This window comes from Cyanistes caeruleus, chromosome Z (assembly GCF_971803275.1).
Source record: "Cyanistes caeruleus chromosome Z, bCyaCae1.hap1.1, whole genome shotgun sequence".
Lineage (NCBI taxonomy): Eukaryota > Metazoa > Chordata > Aves > Passeriformes > Paridae > Cyanistes > Cyanistes caeruleus.
The window spans coordinates 40,709,684-40,730,423 of NC_141732.1; the positions used below are offsets into that span (position 1 = coordinate 40,709,684).

The 20,740-nt window shown below is 36.1% G+C and overlaps 2 long non-coding RNA genes across 2 annotated transcripts in view; one reads left to right on the plus strand and one right to left on the minus strand.

Annotated features, from left to right (window-relative positions):
• Window positions 1-1,792: 1,792 nt before the first annotated feature.
• On the minus strand, window positions 1,793-2,586 carry LOC147648383 (uncharacterized). The gene is made up of 2 exons (XR_015280483.1): window positions 2,499-2,586; window positions 1,793-2,418 (listed from the first exon to the last, which is right to left on the minus strand). It is a non-coding gene; the product is annotated as an uncharacterized LOC147648383 (long non-coding RNA).
• A 113-nt stretch (window positions 2,587-2,699) lies between these two features.
• Window positions 2,700-20,740, plus strand: part of LOC111941821 (uncharacterized) — a 39,804-nt gene continuing 21,763 nt past the window's right edge. The window contains exon 1 of the long non-coding RNA XR_002870290.2: window positions 2,700-3,082. This is a non-coding gene — a long non-coding RNA (uncharacterized LOC111941821). The remainder of the gene's footprint in view (window positions 3,083-20,740) is intronic.

Consider the following 20,740-nt stretch of genomic DNA (forward strand, 5'->3'; position numbering starts at 1 on the left):
CATCTCAAGATCACTGTCACTGCCTAGTGATGTGTCAAAGAACAAAAAGGAATTTTTCAAGTATGTTAATAGCAGGAGCAGGCCCAAGGAAAACACTGAAACTATATTTTATGAAGATGGTAAACTTGCCAAATAGAAATTCAGAAAATGTGGACATATCTAATAATATTTCTTCCCTCAGTATTTAATAATAGATACACATTGGGCTGCCTGGTTGCCTGAAATAGCAGTGACTTTCTGTTTCTAGACACTACTTCTAAGTACGGTTTATGCTAAGTCAAGTGTTTTTCAGTTTCCCATGTTCTGAGAGCATGGAGATGCAGAAAATATCAGGAGGGTGCACAGCCAAGACAGCTGACCTGAACTGGCCAAGGGGATATTCCAGACTATAGAGTATCATGCCCTATGTATATACTGAAGGCAGCTGTCTCAGAGGGGCCAAGTGCTGCTGTGGGACAGGCTGGGTGTTTGACAGTAAGTGATGAGTTTGAGTTTTTCCCTTGCATTTTATTTTTCTGTCTCTTTTGGTATATCCCCTCTCAACTGCTAATGTTATTATCATTGTTATTGTTATATTTTACTTTAATATTTTTAAACTCTTAATCTCAGCCCACAACTTTCACCCGCTTCTAGTTCTCCTCCCTGTCCCATCAGGACAGGGAGTGGGCATCAGCATGGCATGTAGTTGCCAGCTGTAGCCAAGCTACACTACTACCAAAGGTGGCTGCTCCCCATAGGCATTCATGATTGTCTTGATCTCAGTTTGTTTCGAATGCAGACATGTTCAAAAATCATGGTCAGATTCTGAGGATTCCTCACAAATCCCCTCTAAACACTAAAAAATCTGTTCTGGATTTGTCAGTGATAGAATGAATTTTCTTCATAGTAGCTAGTAGGGGATTGTATTCTAGATTTTTCTGCTGGAAATATAGGAATAGTTTCATTATTGCTGAACACTAGACAGAGCCAAGGCCTTTCTGCCCCTCATACTGCTCCAACAGTGAATAGGCTGAGGGAGGAGAACTAGCTGGGTGGGGAGACTGTTTGGAAAGCTATCTCCAGATATTCCATAGAGATATTCCATACCACAAGGCATCATGCTCAGTAGTAAAAAATGGGGGAAGAAGAAGAAAGGAGGAGATGCAGAGTTAGAAGGACCAGTTCACACAGTTCTTAAAAATTAAGACAGATAATGATTTTCATGGTTGATTATGAAGGAAGATTGAAATAGAGAATCAGTTGAGCATCAATTGATGCATAAGGGATTTTGATATTTTTTTTTCATATAATGTTATTAACCTGGTATAAACAAATAGTTTAGAGGTTCTTGAGGTGTTTTGCCCTTCCTTTGGCTTCCCCTAAAATTTTCTTAACCCTGATCCCATTTTCTTTTTTTAAGCTACTATTTTAATCAAGCAACCTGAGGGGCAGAAGGCTACAAAATTGTTTAATTGATATGACCTTACTAGGAGCATTCTCTTTTTCTAAGCAAATATGGTTTTTCTTATATGCTTTGACAAATTGTGTTTAATTTACTTAGTTAATGTACGTTAATGCAAGATTCATGCTGACACTTCTTCCAGTATGAAGTATGGAGGGTTTTTTGAGGCTTTGTGTGCACACAGACTTCTGTTAAATTGTTATACATTGTATGATGTGAAAGCCGAAGGAAAAAATTGAAAAATGGTTTACTCATTGTGGTGGGTTTTAGTGCTAGCTAAAATCACCAGAGTGTTTACTCATTTCTTGCTGTGAGATATGGATTAAGAGAAGGGCAAAACAGGCTTAAAACTTAAAAAGAACAAAGAAACTTTATTAACAGGACTACAAGAATTAGAAACCAGAATAAAACCTCCAGAATACCTTTCCTGCCACGCAACTTTTCCTTTCCCAACTGACCACGTAGAGACAAAACCTGGGATGTTAAAGCAGTACCAACTACACAATAGTCTTCTATCAGTCCTTGTAGGGAGAGGAGCTTTCTCTTGTCATTCCATGTAGATTTCTCCACTACAAATAATTTTCTCATAGCTTTTCATTTCTATGAATAGCAGCCATCTGGCAAAAATTCTGCCATTGTAACATTTCCTCCCATTTTCACAGCCCTTCTAGAGGTGTCTCCATGGGCCATGAACTCAAGGGGTATTATTTTAAGGATGAGTTGTTCAAAGGCAAAGGTTTTCTCCATCTGTCTCTGATCATCTCTGGGAACAGGTTTCTCTTTCACTCCCTGGGGGCAAAGGGTCATCACTCTCATCTCTCTCTCTCTGTTCAGATGTCTTATGGGATCACAGCTACTCCACCATCTGCTTTGTCTTCATCAATGGATACCTTTGCTCAGATCTACAGCTTGAATACTTCATTGCCCTTCATTCACTTTCATGAATTAAGGAGATATATGTGTCCATCTCCATGGCCCTACAAAAAGAATATTTCAGCTTATTAGAGCATCTCTTCATTCTCCTTACATCTGAGGCCTGACTCCTTCTTTTACTGACCTTGATGTTTCATGTTGTCTCCTTACATGTTGATCACTCTTGTCCTTTTGTCTCCCTGGAGAGAAAATTAAAGTCTGCAGGTCTCATCTGTGTATCTTGTCCAGGCTGCAGCAAGTAGTTACAGTGTCAGATTTCAGGCCGTGCTGGTGCCTCTCCCAGCCCAGCTGCCGCAGGGAGGGGAGGATGATCTTTGGCCTGAAGCCGTCTGTGCAGGCCGGGGAGGGGTGGGGGTCCCGCAGTCTCCATCCCCTGCCTGAGAACCGCTGGGCTCCGGCCCAGCCCTCCCCAGGCCGCACAGGCCGCACAGGCCGCAGGGGAGCGGGGCCAGCCGCACCAGAGCTCTGCTGACTTTCAAGGTCGGAAAGAAAGAGGAAGAAGTTCCCAGGCTTGGGTTTTTAAAAGGTGGTATTCACAGAGATGAACTTTTCAGTGGTACAAAATGCTGTCAGTTCTCAGAAGCGGCCAGCTATTGGCCTGATGTCAGACACAGAAGAAACTCCCAGCAGCTTTTCTCAAACAGATTACTTCTGTGGTGGTTTCCACATCTTTCCCTGAATGCCAAACCATCACACTCATCAAAAAAGGTAATTTGTAATTATTTATGAATATAATTATAGGACATGTATAGAATGTGTTTAATTCCCTTTGCTGGTAGAATATCAGTTTAGTACAAGTGGTAAACCTGAAATAGCAGCAGACACTGTTTGAAGAAAGAAGTTTTTAGCATTTAAATCCATAGTGTAAAGGATACAAACATTGAGAACAGATGGTCTGCCAACCACAGAGAACTGAAGCAAATGAAGAAAACAACATAAACCCAAAAATTTATTTTGCAGTTTCAGAGGGAAATTGAACAATCTATTCACAACTTAAAACAAACCTGCTCTTATAACTCTGTCCTCATCTCTGATGTCAAACTATCCTTCCTTTAAGGGTTTTTTCCTTTCAAAGTCTCCAAAAAGGATTTTCCTTCTCTCAAGATTAACACAAAATAAGTCTTTGTATATTCCCTTTCCTTAACATTGGACAGAATCAAGGCCCAGCTCTCTTTCCTGAAGGTTAAAGTAAAAATAACTTAAGACACAGCTGTTTCCAGGCAGTTTTCTTTCCTAAGAAACTTGTTTACTCTTTCCCAGCAGAAAACTACCTTATTTCCATGTTATTTCATCTTTTTTAAAACTTTTAGCCACTCAGAAACTGGTATTTTTGTTTCAAAATAGTAGTTCCTATTTAATAGCATATAGATGTGGCCTCTGTTTCCTAACCCAGTATTCTAACAGAGAACTCTGGTCCTGTATGACTAACAGACCATCTAATGTGCTTTTTTCAAAATGAGAAAATCAAGACCACATATAAAATTATCTAATTAATCCAAAAATTCAGATTGAATTAAATTTTTATATGCCTGCTATACTATTGCATATGAGACAATCTGTTTTCCTTTATTTTTCAGGAAGAGTGTTTTTTCCTTAATGCTGTAACATTTTTTGGCATAGATGACTTTTACAGTGCAGACTTTCAGAGATAACAATTAAACAGCGTTTGAACAAAGTTTGATTAAGAAGCACATGTTGATGGCAGGTTATATTTACCTGTACTTGCCCAATTGAACAGCAGACAAAGATATAAGTACTTGATCTTTTCCAGATGCAGATGACTCATTCATGTGAGCATGCAAATTATGATTTATGCATTTATTGCTAAGGAAGGCAAAACCTTAAGCTCTCCTACACAGATATAGATTTGACTCAGAACCCTGGATCTGATCGAAGCAGATGTCTGAGACTTACACATAGATTTTTGCAGCTCAGCATTGTCTTCAGAAAAGCTTTTGACCACAGAGCTTGTGGAGAGCTGTGATGATTTAGGATGCTGCCATCTTTCTTTGGCAGACAAATAAAAATGTGAGTGTTCCTTGATGTTTTCCAGACAAAATACGTTGGTTTCATTTAACTGTCTGGTGAAGATAGTTGAACCAAACTGAAATTACATGTGTGGAGAAGACATCTATCCTATTTTTACCTATTCCTTTTTTTCTTTTTCCACTTTTTAGCAAATAAAATTAACGTTTAATTTGGATTAGTACAATAAGGCACAGATAATTTTTAGAACCGACATGAGCTGTTCTCTTAGATAACATTGGCCCACTCATATTGCTAATTTGGTGCAGTGTTTTTTATGTATTATGTGAAGCAGCTGCAAATAGAAGGTAATTACAAAATATACCATAACAACACCATAAACTTTCCTTTGATACCAGGAATGTTAACTTTTTTTATGACTGTATTTTTTTCTGACTCTTCCAATAGGTTAATGGGTTTAAAACTAATTAATTTTTAAAACTCTATAGAAGCAATCTAAAATTTTCTTTAGCCAACCCAAATTTTCTGACTCTTTATCTTTGCAGGCAATCATTAGGCTTGTTGTTAACATTGTCTAGATAAAGAATTACAGCCATGTGTATCTCAGCTCTTTTCAAGAAATGTGCTTCACCTTTGAGCTGCTAGAGCTTTCCTGGCCTCAATGAAAAGAGACAGCTCTGACCTCCATTTGCCAGTGGATGAAGGTATTCCTGGCATTTTGCTTAGAGACAATCTACACTCTGTCACAAAAATCAAACTAAGATTTATAAGATAATGCTGAACTGACCAAAACGTTGTATCTTCATTAATGGAAGGTAACAGAGAAATCAGTTCTCCTAGCTAGCTGCATTCTCCTGAAGAAAGAGCAGCAACAAGAAAAATTGTAAAAGTGAGAAAAGGGATGGATTAACAAAAGAATAAATGAAGTGCAAACACTTTTGACTTTTTTGTAGTATAACTGGGGTGTGGAATTAAAAACAAACTTTGTTTTTAACCTGAACTCCTGAGGGTAGATCAAAGGAATTTCTACTACCTTGATGTAAGCTTAGAATTCCAACATTTATCCATATGCTATTTTCATGGTTCTATTTCAAATCCTTGTTGGTCAGAGTAGGAGTAAAAAAGCACAATAAAAGGATTTAAAACTAGGTTTTAAGCAGATCACTAAATTCTCCTCTGGTGTGTATTTCTCTGCTGACAGCATTTTTATAATTTCAGATTTACTTTAAATCCTCTTAGGATGCTAAAGTAAATAAAGAACATTTGCCAAATTTCCCCACTCAAAACTATTAATAGGAATTGCACAGTTAACCAGTAGTAGCTGGAGGATTGTTTTATGCTGCTGAAATATTATTTTAAAATTTACTTTATTCTCTGTGTAAAGTGGTCTCTGAAATAGATCCAGCTGTACTGAAATAGATCCAGCTGTACTCTTTGTATACTGACAAGTGCTGTCTTGCTGAAATTCACTTTTAAGCTACAGCAGCAGAAATTTGCTGGACATACACAAAACTCTAGTCTATACCTGTATAGATTCATAATAGGATTTCAGCTTCAGATTGCATTATTTAATCTCTATTTCTTCTCCTAGCCCCTTCAATTAAGTAAAAATTACTGCATTCACAGAAATATCTGATAGAGTTATTACAAAAGAATTTCTGGATTTTTCAAACTGAGAAGCACTATGTAGTGAAAGAAGGCTATTTAATGAGTGTGAGTGTGACCATCCCAATCTGGCAGTTTGCAATACCTGCAGCATAGTGGTCAGCTTTATGAATACAGGAAACTGAAGAACAATGGGTGCAAATCTTTTATGAATAATGAATAGTCCTGCAGCTTTTATACCAAAGGACAAAGGAAAGCAGGTACATGGATAACCATTATGAATACTTTTGCATTTCATGGTTTTGCAGTCAATAAAGTAAGATTTCTTCATATCACAAATTAGAGCTTTACTCAGATAGAGGTTCACATATTTGTTGTGTTTAAACACACAGTGATTTATGTCTTAGCCCAGATAGACAGATATCACTTCTGTGTGGTGAACTTCCAAATTCTAGAGTGTCCTTTTTCCTAACTTTATTAACACTTTCAAATATGATATGGGAGTTGGACAGATTTGTGTAAATTACAATCTTGATCATTGAATTTGCTCTCATACCTTGTGCTTCAGCCATATCTGCAAGTTTACCTGCTTACAGGGTGATCATTACTATAAGATGTATCACTTTCTTAAATTCTGAAAGACAAAGCTTTTGCATTTATCACAATATGTGTGTGCATATGTTTACAAGAGAGAAGCATTAAATAGATTTTCTTTAAAGGGAGCTATGGGAATTGTCAGAAATTTTTCAGTCAACACTAAGTTGTGTGTGAGTGCTGCTGGAGGGTAGGAAAGCTCTGCAGAGGTATCTGGACAGGCTGGATTGATGGACTGAGGCCAATTGTGTGATGTTCAGCAAGGCAAATTTTCAAGTCCTACCCTTGGATCGCAACAGCTCCAGGCAGTGCTACTAGCTGGGGCAGAGTGGCTGGAAAGCTGCTTGGTGGAAAAGGACCTGGAGGTGCTGGTGACAGCAGCTGAACACAAGCCGAGGTGCTCATCTGGCCAAGAAAGCCAGTGGCATCCTGGTCTGTATCATGAATAGTAATGTCAGCAGGACTAGGAAAGGGATTAGCCTTGACAAAAGGAATCTTGGGGTGTGGGGTTTTTTTCACAGGAAATAAGTGACAGTATGAGAAGAAATGGCCTAAAGTTATGTCAGAGAAGGCTTAAAATAGAGATTAGGAAAAGTTTCTTCACTGAAAGTCTGGTTAGACAGCACGGCAGCAGGCTCCTGAGAGCAGTGGTAGAATCACCATTCCTAGAAGTGTTCAGAAAAAAATACCTAAATGTGGCACTTAGGGACATGGCATAATGGTGAACACAGCAGTGCTGGGAAGGTTAGAACTTAATACCAGATGTCTTTTCCAACATTAATGATTCTGTTATTCTGGTCATAATAATTATTCACAGGTAGATGAAAAAACAACCTTTTTTTAAGGTTGTTTAGAGTCTGTGCATAAACAATTTTTTATACATACAGGTCCTTATATTCAGTGGGTTAGATGCATTCCAAATATCCATGCAATCCATTCAACTCATCAGGGTTTGCAAGAATCTGATGGATAGGCTTTAGAACCCATAAATTTTAATGCTGAATTAGAATGTAGAGCTAAAGAAATAAACATTTAAAAACTGGAAAGAGTTGTAAGCACTTTTAAATGTAGGGATTTCGACATTTCATTCAAATATTAAGCAGCAGTTTAGTTTAGGGGTTTTCAGTGGGGATGGTCCATCTGAAAGTTTTACCTTTTCCAGTTTTTCCCAGAGGTACTGTTCTCAAAGATTCCATTCTAGCAGTGGGTCCCATATGACACACACTTATTGCCTTCCTTGATCAGCTTCAGGTGATTTACCATTGCTTTCCTTGCAGATCTGAAGCTTCTGTAATACCAGTTGCTTCTCTTCTGCACTTGACTCCTTAGGGACATCTCATTGCAGGTCAATTTTGGCTTAAAAAGTTCAAAGTCACACATTACTCCATTTTGTGCTCATTGCTCAGCATGTCCTTTAGAAATTTTACTCTTGCAGATTTCATTCCCTCTTAGCTAGGAGGAGAAAAGAATCTGTCATGTTTATCCCAGAGGGCTAGAGCTCAGTGAGGGGACAGTTGTTGGAATTTTAGCTGCTTCATCGCACAGCTGAATAAATTTACAAATGAAAGAAGAGCTATGCAGTCTTAGGTAGGGTAGTAGCTAAAGAAGAATAAGAGAAACCTGCATTTAAAATGAATTTGTTTAGGTTATCGTACTATTCATTAATTCTGGAGTTATCTATATGGGAAGGTTGGATACTGGGCAAAACACTTTGGAGATAAGACTGTTTCTTTCAGTTGAAGACCTTTACATTTGTCAGCATAATTTTGAAACATCTCTAAAAGTTTTAGTGGCTGAATAGATAATGAAGAAGAAAGTATGCAACACAACTCTCGGCTAGACAGAGAAAATGTTTGTTACCAAAACTGCTTTAAAACTTTGGGTTGTTTGGGTTGGTCTCCAGTTTTGTAGAATTATGTTTGTAGAATTATGTCAGGAGGGACAGGAGAGTGAAAGGGAGCAAGTTGAATGGGCAAGGTAGCAGACTTTCACTCTGATTGTCTAAATCAATGTTAGCTGCTTCATCAGCATTTTTTTTTTTTTTTGCTTCAGTAGCTACCAATTACCAAAAACCTCAATAAGCTTTTTCAGTTTATGTAAAAGGAGCATTTGTAATATGCCTCAAGTGTTTTCCTGCTTAATATAGCCTCATGCTTACACTTCTCTATTTAGAGTAGAAATAGTGCCTTTTACACAATTGTCAGAGATTGCTCAAAATAAACTGTTTTATAGTAACTTTCCTAATTGGTTGTCAAGATTTGTTTTTCATAGGTAATCATTTCTGAAAACTGCCAACATTCAACTGAGAAGTGTTCATACCTCTGTTTAATCACAAAATGCTGATATGGCACTACTAAGTCTGTGCTTCTGTAAGCATATCATGGAATTCTAGCTCCTCTTCCTCTAGACTAATAACTTGATAAGGATTGTCACAGTTTTATTCCTCTTTGCAGAAACAACCTACAACACAATAACATGCATCCGATTCTGACATTGTTCTGCCACTCAAGCATGTCAAACTTTCCAAATTATTGATCAGCTAAGAAGAGCCATAAGGTTATTTTATTATTTGTCTATTTTAAAACTTCAGGTTTAGCTGACATATATTGATTTATCTTATTTAAAAATATTAATTCCTTTTTTTCTAGACAACATTGAAGGCACCCAAGGGCCTGGTCAGTAAAGTGCTTCTTACCTCACTAAGCACTAAGATATGAATGCTTTGAACCTGCACAGGGGAAAATATGATTTCACAGTAAGACATTAATCGTTTATATAGAAATGGAATTGCATTCCAAAATTCCAAAATGAATTTATGATTATCACGGTAGAGGAACTAAGAGAGGCTAAAGGATCATGTCTTCAAAGTGACTGTGGTAGTATCTATTATCCCATTTTTTCTATTTTTTTCGGTACTTCCATATTTTTATACTGTAATAACAAGCCCCCTACCTCCACAGGTCAAGTATTTCCATCAACAAAAATAACCAGCTTCAGCACTCTGAACGGCAGCATTTAAAAAGCATTACCAGCTAGTAAAGTGAGTTTTGTCACTGATGTGGCTTCTCCTGTGTCTGGGCCTAGTAGGATCCTTGCCTGTATCTGCTATGATGCAACTTTGACAATTCTTGTTTGCAGTTGTCACACAAAGTACGCAACTTAAGAAAAAAAAGAAAAAAAACCAAAAACAAATCCCACCAACACATTTTAAACTCTATAGGTGTGCTAAGTCTCTTGGCAAGTTCCAAAAGGCTAACTGAATTAGTAACTGAAATATTCTTAGGACAGAATTAGAGTTGATTTATTTTCCTTACTTACCCACGTCTATTCCTTAAAAAGTGATAGGATTTCACTTCAGAATAGTCTTAGCTTTGAAACCTAGTATAACCACAATACATTTATCCTGGTAAGTTGCTATTGTATGATGTGTTTAATGTCATTTAGGTATTCTCAGTCTTATATTCACTTCAGATGTATATACCGGTATATATTTTTATTAATATATATGAGCACAATCACTTCTGTAAGAGAAATAATATTATTAGTCTCTGGTCCATTATATCATCTGAGCTTTTTCTTTAGTATTGAGATATTTTTGAGGTTAAATATCCCAACACATCTTTCTAAATCAGGTGACTAATGTGCAGGAATTCTCAGATTCTAAACTCACAGACAAAGGGGGCCATACTCATAATTAAGTACATACATATTGCTATGAAATCCTTGCTTTGTTAGCTACTAGTTATAAATCAACATGAATGCTGTTTTTGAGGAGCCTTGTAACATGTATAAAAAGGGTTGAGGCTTAATAGAGGAAAGAAGTGCTAGGACTTTTTAATTTAAAGACTGTATTCTATAAAAAAATAAACCTGGCTATTTCTTTCATGTCAGATAAGGCTGGGCTCCAGAAAGTAATTGAGCCCCTTGGTAAACCCGCTTTTCTTCTTTCTCTTCAACTTTTCTATGACCCTTAACTGTTTTGCCTAGGTATAAATTGTGTGTCTGCGAATCAGTGAATAGGGTTAATTTATCACAAAGATGATTCCAGGTCTGTAACACTTTTTCTGTGAAGACAGGTTGAGTATTGTTTAGCCTGGAGAAGAGAAGGCTCTAGAGAGACATTACAGCAGCCTTCCAGTATCTAGGCAGGACCTGCAAGAAGGCTGGAGAGGGACTTTTGAAAGGGATGTGTAGTGATAATGGCCTTAAGCTGAAGGATGCTAGGTTTAAATTAGGTTTACTTTAAAGGTGCTCAGGCTCTGGAGCAGGTTGCCAAAAGAAGCTGTGGACTCCCCATCCCTGAAAATGTTGAAAAGTAGGCTGATCTAGTAAAACATTTTGGAGCTAGATAATCTTAAGGGCCTCTTCCAATACAGTTTGTTCTATAATCCTATGAAAAATCAGCTATATACATATTACAATGGAAAGAAATCCTGTGTGTAAGTTTGTAAAGTTTGAAAAAAAAAAAAAAGTACTTGTAATGCAAGGAATTTTAAGAACTAAAAAAATTACAGTCCAGCTCTGCAATTAAGTGCTGGAGGTGATGTTAGAAGAACAAAATCTTGACTGAGTTTGACAAAGAGAGAAGCATCTAAAAAGGGCACAGGTGAAGTGGTATGGCTAAAACTGAAGGGAAGTCATATAGGTGATTTGAAGGTTTCAGTGGACAAAGAAGTCGGATTTTGGAGGATAAAGGTCTAAAATACACAGATTTTTTCCCCCTATCTCTGAGAACAGCAAGGGGATTGCTTGTAATAGTTTTCTGTTGCTAAATGCTTAACTATCAAAACAATATTGAAGAAGATTTTTTGGATTGTAAGAATATTTTAAAGTTTTATTCTTAGTACCAAAATGCCAAACATGTTTTGAACTGAAGCCAGTAAAATTTGTCAATCATGTCAACATATTATTCTACTTTCTCAGTCTGGTTGCTTTGCACTTGGCTTCTAGGAGAATGTACCTTGTATTAGGTATTTTCTTTACCCGACTGTTTTGCTGATAAAGATAGGTGACTTCCCTGGCAAGCTGCACAGTGATTGCAGATGTTCTCCAGAGAGTTTGTTTTTTATCCAGTGTGAGATTTTGCTGCTGGTGAGTTTCACAGTATCAAAGGTGCCAAGACCTGTAGACTTAGAGTTTTCTCTCAAGATCTCTTCCAATAAAAGGAGGAAGCATCTCTTCCATGATGCAATTAGAAAGCTGTCTGGGTAGAAGAAAATGAGATCTGCAAATTAAAAAGTAACCAAACCAGAAAAACAAGGAAATGAGCAAAAAACCCATACCAAGCAAAAAGATCAAAGCTTGCTGTCATTTGTCTCTTCTAATAATGATCTTTTCTTTGCATTTGGTATAACAACAGACAGCGTCCTGGGAGACAAATCTTCCTCACTGCTAATTAATCAATGAAAGCTCTACTCTTCTACCAATATTCTACTACTTCCTTATTTCTTTCATTCTTTCTGATACCATTCTTTAACTTAAAATGTCCTAAGCTCTTTACCAGTACTTAGCTTTAGGCTTGTCCTGGTTGGGTAAACACAGATCTCATCCGCACCTGCTATTCTTGTTTTTGGTGCTCCACGTGTTCTGTGTTTAACTTTCAAATGTGTATTTTGTTTCTGGAGAGAATAGATACACACTGCCTATTTAATTGTTATTAACAGTGGTGATCATCTATCAGCAAATAAAACAGTAGTGGCAACCCTCAGGAGAATGCAAATTGTTTGTCTTTTACCCTACTGTCCTATGCCTCTTTTTCTCCTTGGGCAGAAGGACTAGCATAGATAGGGTTGTATTTAGATAGTGGTTTACATTCCATTATTGCAGCTATAAAGCATCTGCCTGACTTGGGCTTCAGCAATATTCATGTAAGCTTGGTGCACTCAGAATAAGTTACTCTTAATATAAGAATACTAGAAAGTCAAAACACAGAGCATTTTTATATTTTATTTTATTTTTAAACTGAGTGGGTAAAAATCCCCCACATCTTAAAAGAAATTTAATCACATGCAGGCACCTACAATTGCTATGTGCCCTGAAGATAGTATTTGAGGTTTATCAATCATAAGAAACTGTAACATCCCAAGGCTTAAATATTACCAAGAAACAAAGGATGAAACTTTTTAATAATAATATTTTCAATACTGAAATTCTCTATTAAGTTTGATGGATTAAAACAGCAGGCAATGAAAATATAGTATTTTTAAGATATCTTACAATGCCTTGAGAATTTGCTTAAGGGCTACTTAAAATTTGACTGAAAAATGCTTTTCAGAATGTCTCCACAATTCATGAAACAGGTATAAGAGTCTAGCAAGTTTACAGTAAAAGAAAATACTTGTAAATCCAATTCATTTTCTTCGGAGTATGTAATCTCAAAAATCACAAATCATTGTGAGTATCAGGATGAAAATCAGGATTAACTGTATCACATTGATTTTGCTGCTGCTTAGAGTAGCATCTGTGGTGATTATGAGCAAATCTTTAAACCACTGTGAGTGTGAACAGTGATGACAAAATTATTTGTCTCTGTAATCTCAATCCTGTTGGAGAATAGGCAGTGGACCACAGTGAACGTCCTAACCCTTTTGTCTAACTGGAAAGAAATCAGTGAACATTCTTCAGGAAATGCAGGCGCATATTAAAATAATGGACATGAAAAAGATCTTAAAAGAAAAAAAAAAAAAAATACTGTGGCTCTTAACATCAGTTGGCTGCTTAACCTTATGTTGCAGTGACAACTAATACATATAATGTTGATATTAGTGCTCTGTGGAGAAGACAGCAGTTCTGGGGTTTTATCTCTTGGCAGTGGACAAGGACCATTTTAATTTCCTGCAGGTGTGACATTATTTGCTACAGTCCTTGTACTTGCACCAAAGTACAAAGTAGCACCGTTTGAAGTCCTTCCTACTTAGGAAGTACTTCCTAAGATTGAAGTTCAATCTTCCTTAATTTGTATGTGTTATACAAAACTAATGCCTATTGACTTAATATAGCAATAGGGGTTCAAAAATTCTGTTTTCACTGAGCGGTTTGTTGAGTTTTTTCGCTCAGTTTTTTACTGAGTATAATTCGTCATATAGATTTTTGTTACTTTGATAGACAGCAGTAAGAAATAACAAATCCTTTCTCTTCATATTCACCATTTTTTTTTATGTAGCTAAAATTAATACTAATAATTTTCTCTCCACCAAAATCTTTTTGCAATGAGTAAGTCTAGCAGAATGTTTTATGCACAGACATTGATACAAACTCAGAAGTGATGTTGTCCCAACCTCACCAGCCTGTTTCTTGGGAAAGAACACATTTGTATTGCATGAATTCTCTGCTGACAAGATAGCTAATAACTCTTCATGGGACATCCAGCATGAGGGAATGTCTAAGAATCACTCTGTTGTGATTAAAAAAAAAAATTCTCTGGCAATTCTGATGAGCATGAGTTTACAGTACTCTAGTGCATTAACAACCAAGACTCTGGATTACAGGAGATTCCTAGAAGTTCAAGTTGTTTATTTTTGATTATTTCCTTAGTGAATAGAGACATTCATATGGAAGGGCTTTGCTCCAAGTAATTAGTTTCTGTTCAGAGAGATAAAGCCCACAAGGTATAGCTCATGCAAGTAGTATGGCTCATAATTTCAAAGCTACAAATTTGTGCTGTGTTCTCTCCTAAATGAAAATCAGATGACAAAGTTAAGTCAAGTCACCTAATAAGATACGTTTGTTGGTTTGGCTTTTCCTTTTTCATAATAGTGTTCCTATTAACTGGGGTCCTAGCTTTTGCAATGAATCTCATTTTCCCTCTTTTATCCATGTAAAATTGAGTATAGAGATTTCAGAATGATCTGACAAAAGCTGAATTTTCTAGCGAATAAAAAGTGTAAAAACACCCCAAGAGTGGATTGCTCTTCAAGTGCTTTGGGTCTTCTGATATGTAGGAATACATATCAGAATGCTGGATTTGGCAAGGTTTCCTTTGTGACTACAATAGCATTAGTAATAACTTTCTAGTTTGAAGATAATATCAAGCCATGTAAAAGTATTAGAAAATCTATAGTGCATGCAACAAGTGAGGGGGTTATAAATCTGACCCTTGGGATTCATCTTAATGACTATGGTTTAATAAAGCTTTCCTCTGTGTTAGACTTGGCAAGTGTTTATATTCAGCAGCCTTGCAGTCCTGTAAATATTATATGAATCGTTTGTCCAGTATGCACTGTCTTGATCTTCTTGTGCCTCAAACAAGATTATGTTTATTCCTGTCGAATAACTTTAGTAGTGTCCTTTTCTGTTTCAACTTCTATGATTAATTAAAAAAATATTTCATCTATGTATGCATTCATACTTACATATTACACAAACACAAACTCCCTTGAGTATTGTTGAGGATGTTGTAGATATTACTTATTTAAATTATTTCAGCTTTCCTTCTCCTCATAGAGATAATGCTGCACAATATCTTTTATTATTTTATTTTTAATATTTACTTTTTAAAGAAAATCTAGATGTTCAAAATAATATTGATGTACTTTAGCAAGTATGATGATTGATGTACTTTATGGCCGTGGAGAAACATCCAGATAATTGTTCAAACTTGCTTTGCTTTCATTGTAAGACTATAGGGCAGTTTATACTGATGAAGACGGAAAGATGGATATAATTAAGAGACATGAATAGTTTGACTGAGAGTTTGAAAAAGTGATCACAGTAAAAAAATCAGGAAGGAAGTTAAATATTTAATTAAAAATACTTCCTCAAATTTGGTCATGGTGAGCCAAAGTAAAGAACATTATAGGTTCACAGGTGTGGTTGAACAGAAAACACAGGTGCAGTAAAGTCTGCCACTTATGACAATTTAAAGCGCCAGGAATAGAATAATTTCTCAACAAAAGAATTATGGATAAGGACTAGGGGAGAAATTGTAATTTCCACTGAAGAAATATCAGGTGGTCAAATGAAAGATTTTCCTGAAGACAAAAATAAAAAGGAAAGAGGGAAAAAACCCTCCAAGATATATTGTTGTACAAGGACAGCAGAACCGATGATTTCCCATCTGTCAAAAGGATCAACAAAAGAGGTTATCCTGTTCATTAGTGAGGACAGTAGAATAGAACAGGCATGTGGAATGAAAACAAGGAAGTAAGGAAATAGATATGGATTAGTACTTGTATCCATTTTTACGAGACCCACAATAGGAGTTGTGAGGAGGGATAGAAAGAGAATTACAATCAAGTAAAAAAGCATTTATAATAAGGAGAAAGATCAATGGATGCAGAGGAAGAAGCTAAGGAGGGGTAAAGATTAATGATAAAACGAAAGTGAGGAAGAGGGCACTGCAGGTCAGGAAACACAAGAGGATGAGGTCAAGCTGAATTAGATCTGAAGTAGGTCAGTGAATTAAACTTCATTTACATATACTTTTTTTATCATCTTTAAAGGAAGTTATAATTCAGTATGAAAAAGCAGGAGCACACCAAAACCCGCTATCTCTCTTTCTTCAGAGAAAGTCTTTCACGTATGAAATAGAGGACCAAAGGTTACCTCATTTCAATAACTAGTGTGAATAACATTTGTCTAGATAATTAAAGCAAAATCAGAATAATTGCCTGTAGTAAAATAGAGAATATATTTAAATTTTTTTTTGAAATTCAACTAAAAAGGGCAAGGATATTATTTTATAGAATATTTTCCAGAATCTCTCAGTCTTTTGCTGTATTTTATCCTCAAAAGGGCCAAATTATTTTTCATCTAACTTGTAAAGACCACTGATCTCTAACTAAATGTGTTTGTGGCAGGAACTTTCAAGAGGAACCTGTGAATTTAACATAAGAATCTCCAAGAGAGCTTTTGCAGAATGATTTAGGCACTCCTTTCTAGATAATGACCTGGGGCAACTTTTTTTTTTTTTTTTTTTTTAGTGAATAATGATCTCAAATAATGAATGGAGCTCCTCGTAACAGGATTTTACTTAATTAACCCAAAGTTAGTATTCAGGAAGTTATATGTTATATAGATTTTTTAAATGTCTACATTTGGGCAGATATCTATGAAAAGGTAACTTCAATCTTTATCATATATATTTAAAATTAAAGGAATTTTTAAATCAAATGGATCAGAAGCTAATGATGGTCCTTTCTTCCATAATGCTGATACAAAGAAATCTGGGATACCACCAGCTGTTCCAAATTATGAGAAGTTTCTGGAGAGAATTCACTGTGACCTTCCAGTGCTTAAAGCAGGCTTAGAAAATGGCTGAACAACTTTTTGTGCAGGCAGATAATGATAAAACAAGAGGGAATGGCTTTAAACAAAAGGAGTAGGGATTTATATTAGATGCTAGGAAGAAATTCTTTAGATGGAGGTGAGACACTAGAACAGATTTTCCAAAGAACTTGAGGATGCATCATTTCTGGAAGTGTTTAAGACCAGGATAGGTAGGATTTGAGCAACCTAGTCTGGTAGAAATTGTCTCTGCCACAATTAGGGGGGTTGGGACTAAGATGATCTTTAAGGTCCCTTCCAACCCAAATCATTCTATGACTCTATAGTTTTATGATTAAGCTTTTAGATAAGAGCTCAGTATACTACTGAGAAACTTGCAATAGGGGCAGAAGAAAGCAATCCTTCCTGCTTCAGCTTTTACACAGAAAGTTTCTTCTTTTATCTTATCAGCACTTACAAAATACTTTGAATTATTATGCAGATTTTCTACCTGAGATGCTTTTAACATAGGAGAAAACTGAGATTATTAAACTAACATAAGAACTGTTATACAATTTCATTATACACACTATATGTATTAGTAAATCATGGCAAACACATGGCTCAGGTTCTAAAGATGCTTATTCTATAACTGAAAACAGAATATTAGATGATGGATTTTGACTATCTTTGCTCCAAAGTATTTCCAGAATTATTTGTCTGTTTTACAGGGTATTTGGAAATGTTAAAAGATGTGAGTAACTGTATGATGGTGTCTCTTTGGTTCTGTATGTACTATTGTTCGGAGACCCTTTTCAGCTTGATTTCTATCCCTCTCTTACCACCATATTTTAAATCAATAAAGTTGAATTCTTCTGTGTGCATTACATCTGGTTGATTTTCCTTGTTTTTCATTCACATGGTATAAGTGACAAGGCCCAAGTGACTATACCATGTACCTGGACAACATGCCAAGGGAGAGCTCCAGAATTTCTCTCTGTCTGTCTCTGTCCCTACCAAACAATTCTGTTGACAGGTCTCATGTGGAATCCAGGACTGGTAACCTCTCTCTATCTCTCTCTCACTGTCTGTCTCTCTCTCTCCCCACCCCTGCCCTCTCTGCAAGCCCTCCCCTCCCTTTTTTTAAATTGTTGAGTAACACAAATCCTACCTTGATTTCTCATAAAGCCTCATCGCTTAGGTAAATATAATTGTGAGAGGGTCAACATTTGCAGAACATTTGTTCCATTGAAGTTTCTTTTTTTGTACAGACCTTGAGAGTTATTTCACCCTAATCCATGTCAAGAGTATTTGCAAATCTTACTCACTCTCCACTTCTAATAGGTGGGATGTGACAAATGGGGAAGAACACTCTGTTAAATTGTAAAGTCTTCATAATCTGACCTGGTTGATCTCTTGCAGATTAGGTTTATTTTACTAGTAATTTTATAGTTGATCACTTATGTACAACATTTTAGCTCTCTGATAAGTCACTGCATTAATGTGGACTCTAAGTGTATTTGTTGTTAGTACATTTTCTTCTAAAATAATAGAGAATTATTTTAAGCAGTGGACTTATTCTCCCATTAACCTTGTGTCTAGTTCCTAATTAGTTCAACCCTTCTAGTGCTGTGATATACACCTTTGAAATTTTATAAAATATTTTAATATGAAAGAACATAGGAGAAGTGGGTGCCTTTTGCCATGAAAAGACCCTTTTATCATGAAAATTATTGTGAATTTGCAGATACAGATATTAATAGTTTTAAAAATTAAATTACATTCCTGTGTCAGCTAAGGTTACACGGTGATATTACATTAGTTTGTCAGCTCTGGAATTGGTCTGCTTTCCAATCTGATTTATTATGACTCATCTGCAGAATGAGGTCTCTAAGCTGTTGCTGGCTAGCTCAGCACTTTACAAAACACAACACACTTCTCAGATAATCATGGAGATGCTCAGAAAAAGAATGGACCGGTTGTTGCAAGTATGTTGGAAGATTGTTACAATGAAAGAGCAAGCAGATTTGTATCAAATAGGATGTAATTTGTTATACTAGTATAAATTCGAATGACATCCATCTTGATCTGACATTAAAGAGAGAAAAGTTCAAACACCAAGTTAGTTAACACTTCTGCCAATAAATGTGACAGGAATCTTTGTTATTTTGTCTGATGTATTCTATAGTCAAATCAAAAGTACAAAACCTATTCAAGTCATTAAATATGCTACACAAAGAAGCCTCTTCTGTCTCCAGTATTAGGATTGGTTGAAGAATAGAACTAATGCAGAGGAATTAAAACTATGATTAAAACTTTGATTTTCATTCATCAAAAAATGGAATGTGTTCTTCAAATTTTTCCATCAATTTTATTAGTCTCTCTATAGAAGAGACTATTATAATACTTTTACTTTGAATAAGTTGTTTATGTTTTGGGGTTTTTTTTAAGAACAGGTCCATGAATCCCTTTTTCAATAATATTTGTATTCCAAGAAAACTGTGATTAAATTGTCTATCACAGTTTTAGGACTGTTTGAGTTGATATGCAATTTATATTCCTATAGAATATGCTTGTAGGGATTTTTCTGCTTCTGTTCAAGACTTCTGAACTTTTAGTTAAACCTCTTCTTTTTTTAATTACTGGTATAATTTTTCATTATTTGGAAAATTACCTTCTTCATCACTCCCTTTTCCTAGGAACTGATAACTTTCAAAGAACCTCCTTATATTTGCTTTTCTAATAAGTAGAGAGGTCATAGAAAAATAGAAGTGAGGTAGGAAATGGTTGTTGTTTGACAGATCCAAGCCGATTAGAGCTTGTACAACTACAGGATAGATTTAAACAATTTGTATTTAAATTAATATTAAATTTATTAAGAAGTTCAGTAGAATAATGGTTTTTTCCCCTTTAGTAGTAAAAAGGCTTCACCACAATATTTTCAGAATTGAAAATAATTTCTATAGTCAGGAATTGATTGCCTGGGAAGTGCTTGGTTGTTTCCATTGAACCCAGAGAGTTTCATGATGGCCCTGAAATGTTCTTGCCTCTCAGATAAAGATTTTTTTCTCTAAAATAACCAAAAAAAAGATCCTGTTAAATTTACACAAGGTTTCTTTCGCTTTTATTTTTGAAAGTGAATTTATTCCAAGTTTCCTCAAAATATTACTCTGGAATAGTTATCTGTCAAATACTTCCATACAGTTTTAATCTGTAGTTTTATTGCACTGAAAGCAGAGGAGTGCTATAAGGGATCAATATCTTGATTATTCTAATTAAAATAAACAAAAAATCCACAGTGAGAGTTAACCTCCTGTTCTGTTCTGTTCTGAACAGAACTTGGTCCATCTGTGCTGTGCTACTGTACCTTTCACCCATCTGTGCTATTGCATCTTGGTTTAACAGTTTGCCATGTTTTGCTCTGTGGTATTTGTGTTAACTTGCAGGTTTTTTCCATCAATGGATTCTAGTCAGAACTTTAAGTCTGATGACACTTGAAACTTGATGGGTGTTGCAGTCAGCAACCTCAGGATCTTGTCCAGGGAAGCAGCAGGATTCCGGGGACCAGCATGAAACACCAACAAGACAGGCTCCCGGTTCATGAAACCATTTATTCAGCATGAGAACAAACTCAGGTCCAGAACAGAGAGCTCTGAACAGAGGCACAGCAGGGGTTTTTGAGGGACAGAACTCTCAAGGGTCCCCACCTTTGAGAGTGGAGTTCAGGGTCAGGGACCAGTAGAAGCACACCAAGGGAGAAACCCCCGGGACTCAAACCCAATCAGAATACCTGGGCCGCCCTTCACAAGGGGTTTGGGGTGGGACAGTGTAACTCTTTGTCTCCCCTGAGGCCTCTGCCACAGATGGGAATCAAAAAATAACTCCAGATTTTTTGTCTCAGATTCTTGATGTATATTTATCATCAAAGTTGTTTATTTCGATTTCATTATCTCTTACTCTTGAAATGATTTGGACTAT